At 44.7% G+C, this 19,208-nt stretch overlaps 1 protein-coding gene across 1 annotated transcript in view; it reads right to left on the minus strand.

Moving 5' to 3' along the window:
- KIAA1549 (KIAA1549 ortholog) overlaps window positions 1–19,208 on the minus strand; it is a 125,051-nt gene that overhangs the window by 94,398 nt on the left and 11,445 nt on the right. The gene's annotated exons all lie outside the window — the stretch shown is intronic.

Below are 19,208 nucleotides of genomic sequence, written 5' to 3' on the forward strand. Positions count from 1 at the left end.
AGGCACGAAGCTGGCTCCTGGCTCAGCTCTGCGTCAGGACCGCACAGGGTGTTGCCCCAGGAGGACCCTGTAACTGGTAAAAAGTTGCCCAGGTCCACGGGAGCCTTCCAGGAAAGGGGCTTTCCTGGGCTTTGGGCTGGTAACACATTTACTCCCCTGACAACCCGGATAAACTGGAGTTTGGGCCGGAAGCAGGAAAACTCAAGCAATGAATATAGACGTTCACTATCCCTGGCAACCTAGACATGGTCCCCCAGGGCCTCACACAGCAGACGACAACTACAATGTGTCCCTCCAGGTTGCCATCCTCAACACTAAGGAAAGAAGCACAGATATGACGACAGAGCTCCTCGTCTGTGACAAAGATGAGGACGATGGCTCCAGAGTGCTCACTCTGTGCCCAGATGCTTTAACAGGCCCTTCCTTCCTGTTGTTCACAAAGCTCTCCAAGGAAGCTACTGTTAGCATCACTGTTACACCAACAAGGCAGGCAGGCTCAGAGAATTCTAGCTTGCCCAAAGCCTGGCAAGAGTCAGGACTAGGATTCTGGGCTGTCTGCCTCCAGCACCAACAACATTCAAAACTGTTACCCTGCATTAAGAAGACAACACCCACCTCAATACATAGTGACTACTTAAAAGCAACACCGTTGCCAAAAGGCACAAGAAAAGATGCTCCATGTCATTAGTCATTAGGAAAACGCAAGTCAAACCCACAAGGAGATACCAATTCACACCCACTAGGATGGCCAGAAATTTTTTTTAAACAAGAAATAAAAAGGAAAAAAAAAAGTTCTGGAAGATGTAGAGTAACTGTAATGCTCATATACTGCTTGTGCAACCACTATGGTAAAGAGTTTGCTGTTATACAGAGAATCACCATATGACCCAGTAATACCATCCCTAGATATATACTTAAAACCATTGGAAACGGGTGCTCAAAACCTTGTACAGAAATGTTCCTAGCAGTACTACAGACAACAGCCAACCCCTGGAAACAACTCAAACACTCATCAACAGATGACTGGATAAACAAAGTGTAGTGAATCCATACAATGCAATTTTATCCGGCCGTAAAAAAGAACGAGGTACTCAAACACGCTTCAACGCGGATGAATCTTGAAAAGGTTATGCTCAGTGAGAGCAGCCAGACACACCCACAAAGACACATACTGTACAATTCCATTTACATGAAATATCCAGAATCAACAAACCCAGGGAGCGAGAAAACAGATTAGTGGTTGCTAAGGGCTGGGGGGCAGGAACAACAGAACCAGACAGTGAATAGTGGTTCCACACAACACTGCAAATGTACTAATGCCACAGAACTACACACTTTCAGTAGGTTTTTCAATGGTGATTTCAGGTTGTGTGTGTTTTCCTACAGTTTATTCGTTGGTGCACCGGGTCTTCATTGCTGCCTGTGGGCTTTCTCTAGTTGCAGTGAATGGGGCTACTCTTCGCGGCAGAGGACAGCCTTCTCATCTTGGTGGCGTCCCTTGTTTCAAAGCACGGGCTCCAGGTGTTCAGGCTTCAGTGGCTGCAGCGCACAGACTCAGTAGTTGTGGCTCCAAGGCTCTAGAGCTCAGGCTCAGTAGTTGTGGCTCACAGGTTTTAGTGGCTCTGCAGCATGTGGAATCATCCCACATTAGGGATTGAAATCGTGTCCTCTGCATTCGCAGGCAGATTCCCATCCACTGTACCACCAAGGAAGTCTTACAGTTTTTTTTTTAAGCCACCAGTCCCAGGGCGTGAATATAAAAACTCCTAGGTGCAAAGTAAACCTTAACCCAACTTACTTTTGGTAAGTTCTCATTACTCTTAAGCTGTCCTTTCTTTCTACCAGTGCAGTGTTTCTCAGAGTGTCCTGCTCTCAGAATCACCTGAAGACCTTTTAAGAATATGGATTTCCAGGCCTCTCTCCAGACTCTCCAAGGGGGCAGGAATGCACAGGTTAACACCTGCCCCAGTGCCTCAGCATCATCTCTAAGACTCCCATCCCTGTTCTTCTAGCCAGTGGGCCAGTTACTGAAGCTTCTCAAAAGAAAAGTGTTAATCAACTTCTTCCCAGCTGCTGGCCGTGGATGCTTGGGTACCATCTCTGAACTGTTAGCATCTGCTGCGTTTAGCTCTCAGCTGCACTTTGCACTTTCCAGTCAAGCCCCCCCACCTGACAGAAGCTGACCTTGGCCCCACTATTCAAAGTTCTGTTCCACTTTTGATCCACAGAGGTAGTTATCCTGTTTTTGAGACTAACGAAGTGAAGTGAAGTGAAAGTCGCTCAGTCATGCCCAACTCTTTGTGACCCCATGGACTATACAGTCCATGGAATTCTCTAGGCTAGAATGCTGGAGTGGGTAGCCTTTCCCTTCACCAAGGGATCTTCCCAACCCAGGTCTCCCACATTGCAGGCAGATTCTTTACCAGCTGAGCCACAGGGGATTGCATTTCACCTACCAATGTTTAAAGCATGAACTCATGGGTGCCATCTTACCCAAAGACTGATTTCTGACTATTCCCACTTCAAAACCAGATTGCTAACATGTTTTCTTCTAGGCATATTATTAATAAAATTCCTTCAAAACACAACAATTTTAACCTAAGTGGCAGTTTTAAAACGTATCCACAAGTCTAGGTCAACAGCAAGCTTGTCAAAGAACATGTTTAAGCTGGTTCCCCCTCTCTGAGCTCACTAACCCCCCACCACCACCTCTCCCCAGTCTCTCTCCATCCTTCGCCAGCCTCTCCCCAGTCCTGTGTTTCTTATCTGCCTCCCATCTTCTCCCTTTCCTCAACTGGAATAACATAAGATTATGAAATCGAATAATTAAGTATACACATTGTTACATTTACTGAGGGAGGTTTCTATTCTCTGCTTTTAAACACTGGTTACAATTTGTTCTTTTAAATAAACTTTTTTTTTCCTCCTGCTTGTGTGTAAGCCTTGGTTGATTTCTTGAGAGGCATCAGTGGCCTCTAAGAAAAAGGCTCTTGATTGCTGATGCTATTTAAATAAGGAACACAGGGCATCCTCAGTGAGAATTTTAAACCACCCCACTGTCATGATACAATTCCTCATTCTTCTGCTTGGCTACAGAGACAAAAAGAAAAGGACCTCATGGACCAAAGATACCCTGTGCGTGCTCAGTCAGTCAGTCATGTCTGACTCTCTGCAAGCCCACAGACTGTGGCCCGCCAGGCTCCTCTATCCATGGGGATCCTCCAGGCAAGAATACTGGAGTGGGTTGCCATGCCCTCTTAGGGGATCTTCCTGACCCAGGGATCAAACCTGCATTTCCTGCTTCTCCTACATTGCAAGAGGATTCTTTACCAGTGAGTCACCAGGGAAGTCCCAAAATACCTTAAAACAGAACTTTTAAAAAATGAAAATGCAGGCCTTAAAGCAGTCCTATTAGAGGCACCTGGAGGTCCCCAGTTCTTTGAATTCCCAATCCACTGGCTGTAAAGTCTTCATCCCCACCCTGACAATGACAACAAACGCCCCTGCAACGATACTGGCCCAGCGAAGAACCCCTGCTGTGTGCTGCATCTTCACTGGGGAGGCCTAGGGAGGGCAGAAAATAACCCCCAAGTCACCCTGCTGCCATCCGATGTAGGAAAACCCACAGCAGAATCAGGAAAGCCACAGCAGTGCATTCACTTGGAGAATCAATGCTAATATTTATTGACTGCCTGCTATGTGTCAAGCACCCTGGAGGCATTATATTGTTTAATTTCCCCAACAAGGTGTTTTACAAAGGAGGAAACTAAAGCTAGAGAGGTCAGGGAACTTGCAAAGGCTGGCTGCTAGAAGTCATGGAATTGGGGTTTTCATGCAAGCCTCCAGCTCTGAGCACCTGACCCTCTGGTCAGACAGCCCAGGTGGTGCTCTCCAAACTGACGGGGTGACACACTCCATTAGTAAGTGTTGAACCATGTGAAAGTATGACCTGTTCAATAAAAGGTTAATTTTAAAAAATTTTAAGCCAAGTATAATACCATACCTGCTGATTCTGGCTAGAAGCTTGTGATCCAGGGTTTAGATCATACACTTGCTGGAAAATAGTTAAGTTACTGGAATTAAGAAAACCCTCAAAGATACAAAAAGTTTCAGAGAGTCTGAAGGTTCTCCATCTGCGATCTCAGGAAACTCTTCAACACAAATGCCTAGAGAAGCAAGGGGGAGAAGAGGTTCAGGAGTGAACCTCTCAACTTGCTGGAAAATAGTTAAGTTACTGGAACTAAGAAAAACCTCAAAGATACCAAAGTTTTGGAGACTTTGAAGGTTCGCCTTTCGCAATCTCAGAAGACTCTTACACACAAATACTTAAGAGACGCAAGAAGAGGCTCAGGAGTGAACCTCACAAAATAAAGGGGACAGGGTGGAGGAAAGGGGGTCACAGAGATTCAGTCCCAGCACAGTGCCCCAATTGAGGAAAGCAGGCTTGGTGAGGCCAAGTATTAGTTCATTCCAAGAGAAGACACACATCCACATTTTTATGTGAAATCTCCCGATTTTTAAATGCTGGCAAATCTTCTGACATTTACAAATAATCTTCAAGTCAATGAAACCACTTCATCAGGCTTGAGCTCGAAGTCAGAGTAGAAGAGATGTTTGTGCCAGGATGAAGAGGCCCTAAAGATACCTAGGAGTCGCGGGCATTCCCTGCAATGAATGCAGAGGCCCAGGGATACCCAGGACCTGGGAGAGATCCAGAACCACCTGCAACAGCCCAGGATCCCAGAGACCCATGGGTGTGTCGTACACACCAGGCAAACACATCTGAGCCAGTCTGCGGCAGCCTGTGCAAGTCCACGAGTGCAATGAACAGATCTGAAGTCAGCAGCCCACGCCAAGCCACAAGCCTCCTAACTGACATTACATTCTCAGGAAGATGGCTGAGGCCACCTTACTTCAAGATCTGCACAAAACTAACCCTAACCCTGGCAACAAGCTGTAGACAAGTTTGTGTATGACATGACTGTACATGCTAATTTACCATTTCAGCTCTTATACCAGGAAAGGGATTACCCTGGGAAGAAGAGAACAGACAGAGGAGCTTTGGAAGGGCAAGCGACATTCCAGTTCTTGATTTCAGTGTTATTATGCCCCTGCATTGTTTGTGCAGGGCTTCCCTGGTGGCTCATTGGTAAAGAATCTGCCTGCCAATGCAGCAGACAAGGGTTCAATTCCTGGAAGATCCCCTGGAAAAGGGAATGGCAACCCACTCCAGTATTCTTGCCTGGAGAATCCCATGAATAGAGGAGCCTGGCGGGCTACAGTCCATGGGGTTGCAAAGAGTTGGATAAGACTGACAGACCAAACAACAACAATGTGCAAATTCACCGGGTTAAACACTTAAGCGCACTTTTCTACGTATCCCTGAGAAGGTACAGACAGATAAGTAGAGAGAGAAAAACATAAAATTTCAAAAGCTCAATTTCTATGAAACTTGAAAAATCCTTAAGACACTTCTAACAGATCCAAACACCCACAATAAGCTGCTCACTTAGTTAAAGCCACTCAACTACTGTTTGGAAAAGGAAAGGCTGCCTACAAGTCTTCCCTCTTTCTAGCCTTACTAGGCTTCAGGAAAAGAGAATACACTGTGTGAGCTTAAATTTGGGCTGAGAGATGAATTCTCGAAAAGCTGTATGAAAACTGCCTCTGGAATCTTTAAATTCTATATGAAATGCCTTAGGGGACTTGTCATTTAAAAACTATTCAGCACAAAAAGAATCACTTCCAGGGACTTCCCTGGGTGGTCCAGTGGCTAGGGCTCCACATTGCCAAAGCAGGGGACCCAGGTTTGATCCCTGGTCAGGCAACTAGATTCCATGTGCCAGAACTAAGCGTTCACATGCTGCAACTAAGACGAGGCATCATCAACTAAAAAATACATACATATATAAAGAATGTGTGTGCTAAGTCACTTCAGTCGTGTCTGACTCTTTACGACCCTATGGACTGTAGCCCGCTAGGCTCCTCTGTCCATGGGATTCTTCAGGCAAGAGAATTCTCCATCCCCACAGCAGCTGCCATGCTCCTGCTCTCCCCTGGGGCTGAAACCTCACACTCCCATCAGATCATCTCTCCTACTTTGCTGAAACTATCGGCACCATCTCACACGAGGCCCCTGCTACCTTCACCCTCATCTCCGCCCGCTCCATCACCACAGTTACCTCCCTATCGTTCCTTCAACCCCAAGGTCAGGTGCACCTCTCCCTTCCCCCACCCACTCATCTTCTCCTCTGAATAACCTGAATCCCAAACACAGCATCGCAGAAGGCAGGCTCCGCAGGACGCCTCCATCAACTGACTTCTTCTCTCCCTTTTCCTCAGGGTATTCTCTCCTGCAAATATCACAGGCTTCCTCTCCCTGGACCCCTCTCCTTAACCCTGTTGCTGCCCGCCCCCCCACCCCGCACTCTTTCTCTTTTTCTTTCCCTTCCCTGGGCATTACCTGGAATGCACCCTTGACCTCCTCCCCGTGCGTGTCCTCTCTGGAGGACGCTCTGCACCCACGGGGCTGGCCCCGGGGACTGTTTATGTCCGTCTCCACAGTTCTGCGAGAGCTGATCCCAGGTGAACAACTACTCAGGCTTAAGCTATCAACCCACTCATTAGAGGCCACCACCTGCTCTCCCCACAGAACAACTGACTCCAGAGCAGCACACCTTTTAATAAAGTACCTAAAACTTAACAACTCATCCCCCTGGGATCGTGCATGGACTATCTGAGTGATCAATAATAAAATGCTGATCAGCAAACACCCCTGATCCGACAGAAATTCTGTACGTCCCGATGTGCAGACTACAGGAGAAAAGAACACAATATCGATGCCTGCACACTAACCAGGAATTTAAAAGTACTTCCTGAACCGATGTTACAGAGGGACCTCTGTAAATACTGCACGATGCCCCTGCTCTGTTTTAATCAAACAGTCTGGCTCCAAAGCATAACTGATAAGTACTGAAAGAACAGTCTCTGGAATCAGACAAACTGGGTGTGAATCTCCACTAATGCTAGGTTGATCAATCCTGTCCTCAGTGTTTCCAAACATAAAATGTGGAAAATACATGCTCCAGAGGGTCATTAGATAGATTAAAATAGCACAGGGGACCCTTGGCTGCCAATCAGAATCGCCTGCAGCACTGACCAGAATATTGGTGCCTTGGTCCCTCTCCCAGCGGTTCTGACTCAGTCTGTCTGGGTACACACTGGGATTCTGAACCTCTGCAGATTGATTCTAATGTGCATAAGATCCAGAAAAACTGAACAAACATATGGAAAGCTATCCCTCCAAAATGCCGGCTTTTAGTATAATCATTCATAATATGGCCTGGGAAAAGAAGAATTCGGGGTTCCAGTTTAAACAAGATGAGGCACTTAAAAGAACCAGGCTAAGGCAAGTGAGGATTTTAATAACCAAGAACCTTCACGGGAAATAAGTTTGTTCCACTCTTCTTGGTTAGTAAAATCAGAAAGATGTCATTCCCAGGAATAAGTTAAGGACTCTACACATCAAGTGATGTTCATGAAAATCACTCAGGATGAATGAGATGGAACCTATGTTGTTGGTGTCAATCCCCAGGGTCTGAAGTTCTACCCAGTCACTAGTATTATGATCACCTAATGGGCCACTTTAGCAAAGTAGTTATACTCTAGTCCAAAATTGCATTTTTCACCCACTGAAATTTGCATTTGGCATCACAGACGCTAACTCTGATCATTTCTGTCACTTTGCGATAATCTTAAAAAGATTCTTGGTTCCTTGATGAAGTGTTCTAGAAGGTCCTATAGGCTTTTTTTTTTTAAAGGGTCACCTTCCTCCATAAAGCACTGCTACCATCAAAAAAAAAAAAAAAAACCTCAATCTGAAAAAAAATCTATAGAGAAAAACAAAAAAACATGAAAGAAAACATGAGTGAAACAAAATGAGGAAAGCTGCATTAGGAAAGGAAGTAGTAGTCCTCCATTCAAAAGAGGAGGTTATGCGATTCCTATTCCCAAAAAGAGAAAGAATGGCAATTTAAAATTTTCAAGAAATAAAATTTTAAGACCTTACCCTGTAATTTCATAAACTTTCTCATCTATCTTCCACACAACACGAACAGAAAACAGACACACATGAAACAAAATAAACACTTATTTCACATCTATTACGATTCATTCATTCAAAGACACATCTTTTTTTCACGTCTATAAGAAATTAGGATGCATTTGCAACCAAGGGTGTGCTGTCATGTAAGTGGCAATGTTTTTTCTTCATGATTTTTCTTCCTCAGAGTACAGAAAATAACTAGTCCATCTCACTCTTGATGGCATCCTAGTTCCAATGAAATGTTATATTAGTCATCGACAATAATATTACTACATGCAAGGCTTTATGCTAGCAAGCGGCCAATAATATAGTCATGGACTTAGGATCCAGAGAAACTTAGATGAATAATAATTAAAATTAGTTCCAAACAAGGGGCTGTATGTAGTATGGGCGTTTACAGACAGAGAAACTGCTAAAAGAATATGAAGCGGAGGGCATTCAGGCAATTGGACTCTGTCAGTAAACGTAAGTACTGAACTTTGCTCTGAAGATGGTGAGAACTTAGCAAACTGGAAAAGCTGGACAGATGCTGCCTTTGGGGAAAACAGCATGAGGAAGATGTTAAAGACAGAACACAGAGGGGCCATCTGGGGCATAATTAACCTGGGTCAGGTGGGCAGTTCAGACGTGTAATGGGAGATAGGTGGATAATGGGATGAGACTCCTGAGGACCTGAACTGCCAGACTAAGCAGTTAAAAATTGATCGAACAAGCTGGCCTGGCATCCTGAACATCCACCCCCTGCCAAGGCGCAGGCTCTCTGCAACAGCCAAAAGAAATTCCCCAGGGTGCCTGCGCACTGGCCAAAAATGGTCTGCTTCCTCCCCTACATCTTTCAGGGTATTTCTCTGCCTCTGGGCCCCTCTACTCCCAAAGGATGCCAGAGTCAGTTTTCCACCTCAGCTTCCCCTCCAGAAGTTGTCTTCAGCCATCCTTGCTGGCTCATTAAAGCTTCTGCCTCTCCAGGAAGGGAATGAATCATACAGAGCTACTCAAGTTTCGGGGAAAGGTGGCCTTAAGCAAGAACCATAAGGAAGAGTCGTGTAGTGCAGGAGAAACTGAGCACTGTCAGGACTAGGTGATGGGAACGAAGGTGGGGAAGAGAAGCCGCAGACATGAGGGGGCATCTGGAAGGCAGATCCAGCGACCCAGGGCAAGAAGAAGAAGACAGCAAAGCCATGGAGCATTCGAGGCACGATGCCCCAGAGGCTGAGCACAGGAAAGACTCCCCCCAACAGATCACCCAGGACTCAAGTCACCACCCCCACTATGTGCCAGAGACAGCGCCAGGCTTCTGGGAGCTGCAGGCACTGTCCCTGTTCCTGAGTTGCTGCTAGTCTGATAGTAAAAACAGAACTAAAAATAAGTCACTGTAAGGGTTTCGCTGTGAGAGGATCAGCGATGGCTGCACAACAATGGGAATGCATGTAATACCCTGCAAACCTGTGCGCTTAACCATGATGAAAGAGGAAATCTTAGGTATTTTTACCATGATAACCAGCCAGTGAAGTACTGTAACACACACAGTAGGAACAGTCAAATAGAGACAATGGACACAGCTGTGGCACAAAGGAAGATCAGGAAAGAGGTGCTCAACAAAGGGAAGACAGCTGGGGCTGAACCCTGAAGGAAGAGCAGAAAGTGTGCTCCCAAAAGATCACGTGTTCCTCCCACTCCCATCCGTTCACCGTGAGATCATACCCGCACACCCATCCCCCAGGAAGTAACAGCAACGGCTGGTCACATCCCCGGTGTGGCCAAGATTCCCAAATACCCTCTGACTCTTGGGCTCTGGATCTCGAGAGGCGTGCACCAGGTAGTGACTGCTTTATGGGTAAACACCTGTTCACAATGAGATGCAGTAGAAGACAATCAGACAACACAGCTGGGAAGAAATATTAGTCCCGGCCAGGGATTCTCTTTCTGGAAAATTGCTGAACTATACGAACTATGGGCTTCCCTGGTAGCTCAGTTGGTAAAGAATCCACCTGCAATGCAGGAGACCCTGGTTCGATTCCTAGGTTGGGAAGATCCCCTGGAGAAGGGAAAGGCTATCCACTCCAGTATTCTGGGCTTCCCTTGTGGCTCAGCTGGTAAACAATCCGCCTGCAATGCAGGTAGACCTGGGTTTGATCCCTGGGTTGGGAAGATCCCCTTGGAGAAGGGAAAGGCTACCCACTCCAGCATTCTGGCCTGGAGAATTCCATGGACTGTATAGTCCATGGGGTCGCAAAGAGTCAGACACGACTGAGCAACTTTCACTTTCTTCACTTTCATACAAACTATAAAGCTGTTTCTAAATTCCCAAACAAATGGCATATTTTGGGATAGTTATTCTGGACATTATTCTGGTTTACACATACATACACACACACACAGAGCTTTCCCCTTTTTGACCCAGTGATTCTCCTATAATCTAACCCTAAAGGGAATAACCAGAAGCCCAGAGATCTATGTATGAAGAGGTTCATCAGAGCATAAATGTATAAAATGGTAAGAATGAGGATCAATGTAGACATCAAACTAAGAATGGCTTGAAAAATTCTGCTCTATAAAGGGATACTATGCAAGGAGATCCAACCAGTCCATCCTAAAGGAGATCAGTCCTGGGTGTTCACTGGAAGGACTGATGCTGAAACTGAAACTCCAGTACTTTGGCCACCTGATGCGAACAGTTGACTCATTGGAAAAGACCCTGACGCTGGGAGGGATTGGGGGCAGGAGGAGAAGGGGACGACAGAGGATGAGATGGCTGGATGGCATCATCAACTCGATGGACATGAGTTTGAGTAAACTCCAGGAGTTGGTGATGGACAGGGAGGCCTGGCGTGCTGCAATTCATGGGGTCGCAAAGAGTCAGACATGACTGAGCGACTGAACTGAACTGAACTGATGCAGCCATCAAAAATATTTTAAAGGATATGTAATAGCCTGGAAAATATTTTGCATTTCATTGCAAATGAAAATTGCAATAAGGAAAATTATACAGATAGTATGACCACATTTTACAAAACAGTCTATTATATATACTTGTATACATGTTTTTTAAAAGATAAGAAAGACATAGCAAACTGTATATGAAATACTATAGTTATTGTTAGATGGTAAAAATAAAGGTGCTTATTTTCATCTAAATATATTTCCATATTTCCAAAGAATATATAAGTAAGTATTATTTATGCATGCTAAGTTGCTTCAGTCGTGTCTGACTCATTCCAACCTATAGACTGTAGCCTGCCAAGCTCCTCTGTCCATGGGATTCTCCAGGCAAGAATACTGGAGTGGGTTGCCACCCCCTCCTCCAGGGGATCTTCCTGACCCAGGGATGGAACCTGCATCTCCTGTGACTAAGTATTATTTATAATCAGAAACATAAACTTCTCTTGAAAGTTTATGATTCTTGAAAGAAAGAATCAACGACATGCAGGACACTCAGGCACTGACAGGATTAAATTTAAAATGATATCTAACATCCACATGGGTTTAAGTTCAAGTCAAGATCTGGGACAAAGATGTAGTTTTGAGGCCCAAAAGTATAGAGGTGACTCCTGGGGCCAAGAGACTGAGTAAAATCTTCAAGAAAGGAAAGAGGGTCTGAAAAAGAGTCCTGAGTTAGGATTCAGGAGGAGGAAGATAGTAAGTGGCAGTGAAAGATAAAAGGAAGTCTGGCTTTAAGAAGCACCTGATACATTCACTGAGTCATTATTCTGGTTCAATCAACCGTTTATATAATCACATATGGGGCTTCCCAGGTGGCACTAGTGGTAAAGAACCCGCCTGCCAATGCAGGAGATGTTAGAGACATAGGTTCGATCCCTGGGCAGGGAAGATCCCCTGGAGGAGGGCATGGCAACCCTCCCCAGTATTCTTGCCTGGAGAATGCCATGAACACAGGCGCCTGACGGGCTATAGTCCATGGGGTTGCAAAGAATCAGACATGACCAAAGTGACTTAGCGCACACAGCACAATCACACATCCATTCAATCTTTCACTGACAGGATCACTCCTCTCTCCAATCACCCATTTAATTAGTCAACAAACATTCACTGAGGGCCAGCCACAGTGCTAGGTGGTGAGGACACGAATTGGAAAAGGAACCGTTTTTCTACCCCCAAGAAGCTTCCAATCTAATTAAAAACAAATACTGCCCAGAGTGGTCAGTGCTATCATGCGGTGTACGTAGACCATCGAAACCTTTCCGGGATTTCTGGAAGGCTTCCTGCAGGAGGTGATATCTAGGCTGAGATTTCGAGGATGGAGGAAAATCAAGGAGAAGAGAAAGAGCATTCCAGGAGAAGGAACAGCATAGAGACAGCATGTGCAAAGACGCTGAGACACAAAGAACTCAACACAGGTCCCCTTATGGGGAAAGAACATGTGGCCTGAGCGGCGTCACAGAGGGCAAGAAATGAAGCAGGAAAGCGAAGGAAGGCTGTTGCACTGGTAAAGGCAGACGGAGAAAAATGAAGACAACAAACCAGGAACACTGCCATGTGCGGCCTCACACTGCCCTTCTGATCCAATGAACTCAGTGAACATGCTGCCTAGGAACAGAGCCAAGAGCCCCAAGAAAGAAAAGACAAGCAGAAACGCAAAGTCAACTAATGAATCGCAGCCAACTACGTTGTTAACGCATGTTAACTGTGGACCCTTTTCACACGCCATGTCACTTGCTGTCCCCTCCTTATCTGGGCTGTCCCCTCTCCTCTCTTCCTCATCCACCCTCTACTATTCAGCCATTCTGCCCCACGCATTCTCTCTCCAAGCACCCAGGCACTCTGCCAAGGGCATGTACTCCCCAGTCTGTCTAACTAACCGTGTATGTCCATGTATCTATATGTATTTCTGTATGTGCTACTATTAACCTATGTACCTGGACACAGGATGCTTTTTTATGTACTCATGCGTCTGTGTATGTAGTTATTTGTGAAAATGCCTGTTAATACATATTTCTGTCTTTCCTCACGTTTTGAGTGTCTTCCTCTGGATGTACATACATGCATATTTATCTGTGAGTACATGTATGTATGTAAACAGGTGAAAATATGCGCTGAGCGTGAGTGGGGATGTGATGCACATGCAGGCTGCAAGAGTGGACACCTGCAGTTTCAGCCCACCTGGCACCCACTCCCCCAGTATGGCTTTGGGGAACACTCCTTCCACCGTGATCAAGATGCCTTTGTCACTAAAGATGCCCATTTGCTCAGGGCCAAGGGACGGGCACCTAGCCCAAGCCCCAGACTCTCCCCTCAGAACTGGAATCCTGAACAGAAAAATAATAAAGGCTGAAATTCACCCAATTGGCTGTGCCCTAAAGAACAGTCTCCGTCTCCTACAGCCTGGATCCCCAAGGTGCAGGCCCCGGGGCATCTTGTCAGGGCCACAGAAGTAGAAATTGACACACATAAGAATATTTACACACCTTCCCAGCTGCAAAGTTCTTTGATTCAGGAACTATTTAACAGTCTGACAAACACTACCCATGACAACAGTTTTGCCTGGGATTATTTTTAAAACTTGTATTTCTCCCTCCCAGTTTAGTTTCTTGCTGCCTCACTGTCCCACCAGCTACTCTTTCTCTCCCAGGTCCGGAGACACCCAGTTTCTGCCTAGTTGCCCCTAACTAATGTGGACAGCAGACACTCTGCCTCACTCAGCAACAATCTGATATGACCCAAACAACGTGGCAGAGCTCAGAAACTGTTCCTGTTCAGGCAGACATACAAGTTCCACTATTTAAAGAAATACAGACTTGTTTTTTCAGGGGCCAAAAGTTCTCATTCATATTTCTTTTTCCATTTGGCCACACCACAGGACATGTAGGACCTTAGTTCCCCAATCAGGGATCAAACCTGCAACCCCCTGCACTGGACCACCAGGGAAGTCCCTCTAATCCATTATTTTTTAACCAAACAACCTTAAGTAGTATTAAAAAAATCTGGCGTAGATTCATTTATTCCCTCTTGGCAATGAGCCACCTATCAAAACTAAGACTATAGAAATCATGACCATAAACAACTAGAAAAAGTACCAGTGATAAAAAAAAAAAATTGATAAAAAGTTAATAAATAAATAAGCACTATTGATGATAAGTCCTCATTCATTTACTAATGCTGGGCCCTGTGGAATACAGACAACTAACTCTAACAGGGATCCCACCATGGGAAACAGGGAGTGAGGGTGTGTGGCCCAGAGGCCCAAACTGCACAGGGCAAAGGGTCTTTGTATTCATTTCCCATAAAGAGCCTGCAGTTGGAACCCAGATTTTATAAATGGAGAAAATGTAATCATTGTTATGACCACTTTTAACCCTGACATTGGTTATCAATTATTTCAGCATGAAATGTGTCTTGAATGCTTGCTTACAAAATAAGACTTAAACTTATGTTAAATTAGAAACTTTTTCTTGATTAGAGGATGTATTAACAAATCTCTTTATAAAATTATGTAAGTGTTACTGTCAAAGAATTCTAACTTTGTAAATTCCAAAGAGCTAAACTGCAGGGTCAAAGAGTATGTGATGATCACGGGGCACCTGGGTGGGAACTGTGTCTCTGAGCCCGACGTGACCCGTCTTTAAACACTCCAGTACTAACAATTTTCAGCAAACATCACGGCTGTGTTGTACCGGGTCAGTGCTCAGGACTAGAGGGCAAAGACGGAAAAGACTGCCAGTTCCCTGACATGGATAAGATCTAGTCTGGTCAGAGGCTTCAAAAGTTAATCCAGGATACGGTGAATCAAAGCTGGAATTAGAGTGGTGTCCCAACCTCAATTGTCAAAGGCTGATGGGGCTACCAGGTCCAGGAGCAGCAGAGTTGACCCCTGGAACTCCACGGCATGGGAGAGAGTACAGACGATGTGCCTTATGGCTTCCTGCTCTGCCCTTTCTGCTGTGATCCACAGACAGTGCACTTAAAAACCACTTTTTGCACAAAGTTCAACCTGCCCCTGCCCCATCACACTGAAGTGATGACCATCCTACCATCAAAAAGAAAAAAGGAGGCAATCCAACACTAAGTTCCTCCACAGCATCATCCCCACACCCCTCACCTGCGCCCATCATTCCCTCCAGTCCATCTGGCTCAGTGGAAGCAGCACCATTCTTCCTGTCCAAGAGTGCCCCGGAGTTTGAATCCTTCCTCTCCCAGTTATTAGCTGTGTGACCTAAGGTGAGGTTCCTCATCTTCTTGGGTACCAGTTTCCTCATCTGTAAAATGGAGTTAATAGTTGTAGCTGATAGAGTTGTTGCCAGGACAAAATAATACTATTAATCCACGTCAAGTGGCTAGAAGAATGCCTGGCACATGGTAAGTGCACATTAAATATGAGTTAGCTATTATAATAGGGCAGCAGAGGATAAGATGGTTGGATAGCATCACTGATTCAGTGGACATGAACTTGAGCAAACTCTGGGACATACTGAGGGACAGGGAGGCCTGGCGTGCTGCATGGGGGGGGTCACAAAGAGACAGATACAACTTTGCGACTGGACGACGAACAAGTTATTATAATTGCTATTGTTTTTATAATTTACTTCTGTCTCTTCTGAGAACTTGCCCTGGTGATTTTACCTTTTCCTCCTTTATCCTCAACCAGTTTGTGCTTGTGGTAGATAATCTTGATGATCACCATCAATTCATAAGCATATGCTGTTCCATCCACCAATGGTTAGCTCCTATTCCCTGCTCCTCTTGAATCTGGGCTGGCCTTGTGACTTGCTCTGACCAAAAGAATGCAGCAGGGGAACCCAGATCTTAAGTGAACTGGTAGCTTCTGCTTTATCCCTATTGAAAGCCAAATGTGATGTCCTGCCATCCTGAGACCACTACATTTTGAGGGAGCCCACGACAGCCACGTGGGAGGAGAGCGGGAGGGTATGTGGAAGGGCATAACAACACTAGACAGGGGAGGGAAACCCTCTTGGAAGTTCCAGTACCAACCACAAGCCAAGTCAGGGACCACAGTCCAGGCTACATGGAGCAGAAGAATCACCCGTCTGAGCCCTGTCCAAATTCCTGACCCACAGAATCACTAGGAATAAAATGCCATTACTGTCTAAAACCACTCAATGTTGGGGTGATCTGTTATGCAACAAGAGATAACTGAAATAATGCTCCCCTTCAGCACTAAAAGAATGTTCCATCGTCCATCCCATCTTAAAACAAAATATCCCACAGTTCTTCAACCCTACGTTTGCCACCAGTTACTGACTTCTTTGTATCACCACTGCAGTCTTCTGTTACAGCACTTAGCACACTGCTGGGTAGTTCTTTATGCATAGCACTCTCTTTCCTACTGGATGGAGTTCCTTGGGGCCATGACTGACTGTCATGTTATTCTTAATATCCTCACATCTAGCGCATTCAGCAAGTGGTAGTGAGTGCTCCAGAAAAAAAATAAAATGTTAGCTGAGGGAATTTCCCTGGCAGTCCAATGGTTAGAACTCCACCCTCTCACTGCCGAGTGTCTGGGCTCAATCCCTGGTTGAGGAACTAAAATTCCATCAGCTGTGTGGCATGGCAAAAAAAAAAGTTAGCTGAATAATGTATGCATGTATAAATAAAGGGAACCTCCATACATCTGGTTTACCCCAGACATGCACTGGAAAACCCAAGATGAAGATGAAAACAAACATAAGAACCAAGAAAGCAAAATTTCTAGAACCAGACAAAAGTCAAAAGGTGCAGGAAAGAGGTAAAGGGTAAAATCAGATGGTGGAGTCAAATACACAGAATGAAAGCCACTGAAGTTTGAGGGTTGTTTCTGCAGCACAACTAGTTTATCCTGACTGGCGGAATACATTTTCTACAAGTATATGTTGTTTTGTTTTCATGGGGAGCTGAACCCTAAGTTGTAAGAAGGAGAAGAGGAACTTGGAAGATGTCAATGGTCAAAGTCAATATAAACACTGATTAAAAAATAGGCAAAACAGTTTCAGGCCTAAGATTCCTGGAAATTATTTAGAAGGTTAAACTTTAAAGCCAGATCCAGACAAGAACTCAAGGTATGAATACACTGTGTTTTATTAAGAACTAAAAAGGCTCAAGGGGCATATAAAACAATGAAAGTAGGACAGCTTGGTGCTCAGGTTGGGTTTCAAACAATGTATTAATTTTAAGGCATTGACTTCCTCCCACCAAAATTTCAAAGCTAATGAGAAATTGATTTTAAACCAGTGTCATACACCAATTTATTAACAAACAGGATGTATAACAACCCACACACTCTGCTATCAGAAACAAGCCACAGCTAGATAATATAGTCGAAAACAAAGTAGAAATATCAAAACCACAAGGATATGATCCAGGACATGATACAAAAGGAAATGCAGTAAGAAAATGTCACTTGGTATTAAGAAAACAATTATCCTCTGTGTTGGAGGATATGGAATATGGGTTCATAATATGAATTTTAACTTTCTGAAACTTTTAAAAAATTTTAATATGCTAAAGTAAAAAAAAAATGGCACCCTCACATAATATCCTAACTTTCAAAAGCCTGCCTCCTTCATTTCTCTTAACCATTGTTTGGTGAGCACCTTCCCATATATGCTGAGCCCTGGGCTGGCCTTCAGAGCCAGGACATCTGACACAGGCAGGGGGCTGGCGAGGGCCACAGCTGGCTGTGACCACAGCTCTGGGTCCATAGAGCTCACTCGACCAAGCAAGCAAAGCCTGTGAGCCGGCATTTCAACAGCAGAGATCATGCAGTCATTCTCTAACTAGACCCAGAGCAAAAGAAACCCCCAGGGTGAGGAGGACTGCTACTAGTTGTATGACCTTGAGCAAGTGTGTGACCATCTCTAACCTTTATTTCCCTCATCTGTAAAATGGGGACAATAACAGTGCCTACCTCGTAGAGTTCTGATATACATTAAACAAGATACACTGTGCCTAACACAATGCTTGGCACGCAGCTAGCGTGCTACAATTGTTGAGTATTATTACTCCCAGGTTAGCCTTGAGCTTTCTACAAGGGAAACCAGAGAAAGGAACGCAAAGGGGGCTTCAGTCAAAGCCCTGAGGGGACTTTCCTGGTGGTCCAGTGGTTAAGACTTCCCCTTCCAACGCAGAGGGTGAGGGTTCAGTCCCTGGTCAGGAAGCTAAGATCCCACATGCCTCGTGGCCAAAAGACCAAAACATAAAATAGAAGCAATATTATAACAAATCCAATAAAGACTTTAAAAATGGTCCATATCAAAAAAAAAAGGCTTTAAGATACAAAACAAAAAAACCAAAGGCCTGAGTGCCTACTAACAAACAAGGAAGTGCAACTTTAAAGGAGATGTTTTTTACCTACGATTTTGGCAAAGATAATAAAGATTGGGAACAGCCTGTTATATAGAAAGGTGGAGTAAAACTGGCACTCAATTCACTCCTAGGGAGAACGCTGATTGCTTCAACCTTTTGAGAGACCAATTTGGTAATATATATTAAAATTTAACATATGAATACTGTCTAGTCCAGCAGTTCTATTTCTGGGAATTTATCCTAAGGAAATAATTAGAAAAGTGTATAAAGATAGCCGCACAAAGACGCTCATAGCAGTGTTTTTTAATCACACCAAAGCTGAAAGAGATGTAATTATCCATCAACAGAGAACCGATTAAATAAAGTATAGAACATCCACAGCATTGGGTAAAATCATGATGTGGACCTATATTTCCTGACAAGAAGGTTCTATGAGCAAGTGTAAAGTGATAAGAAGTTAGCAAACAACACATAGAAGACAGTACCATTCCTTCACATGTATGTGCTTACACATGCTAAAAAAGTCTGAAAGGAGAGATACCAGAGTGGTATAGTGGTTATCTCTGAGTAGAGGGATCTGGGGTGGTTTTCACTTTCTTTCATCTTTTTGTACTATCAGAATGCATTTAATGTGCCATAAATCTGACGTGTTAAGCCTCATCACATCCCTCCTCTAATTCTCACCTTACTGGGGGTGATGATGATGACACCTATGATGCTCCACCCAACACTCACTTTCTCCCACATCTGAGCCCCTGTCTCCACTCCCCATCTCCACCCTCTCTTCTTTGGGCACATCGGCTTTCCTCCCATCCCTCCCCGAACACTGGCACACTCCTGTCTTTACACT

This window comes from Cervus elaphus, chromosome 18 (genome assembly GCF_910594005.1).
Source record: "Cervus elaphus chromosome 18, mCerEla1.1, whole genome shotgun sequence".
Classification (NCBI taxonomy): domain Eukaryota; kingdom Metazoa; phylum Chordata; class Mammalia; order Artiodactyla; family Cervidae; genus Cervus; species Cervus elaphus.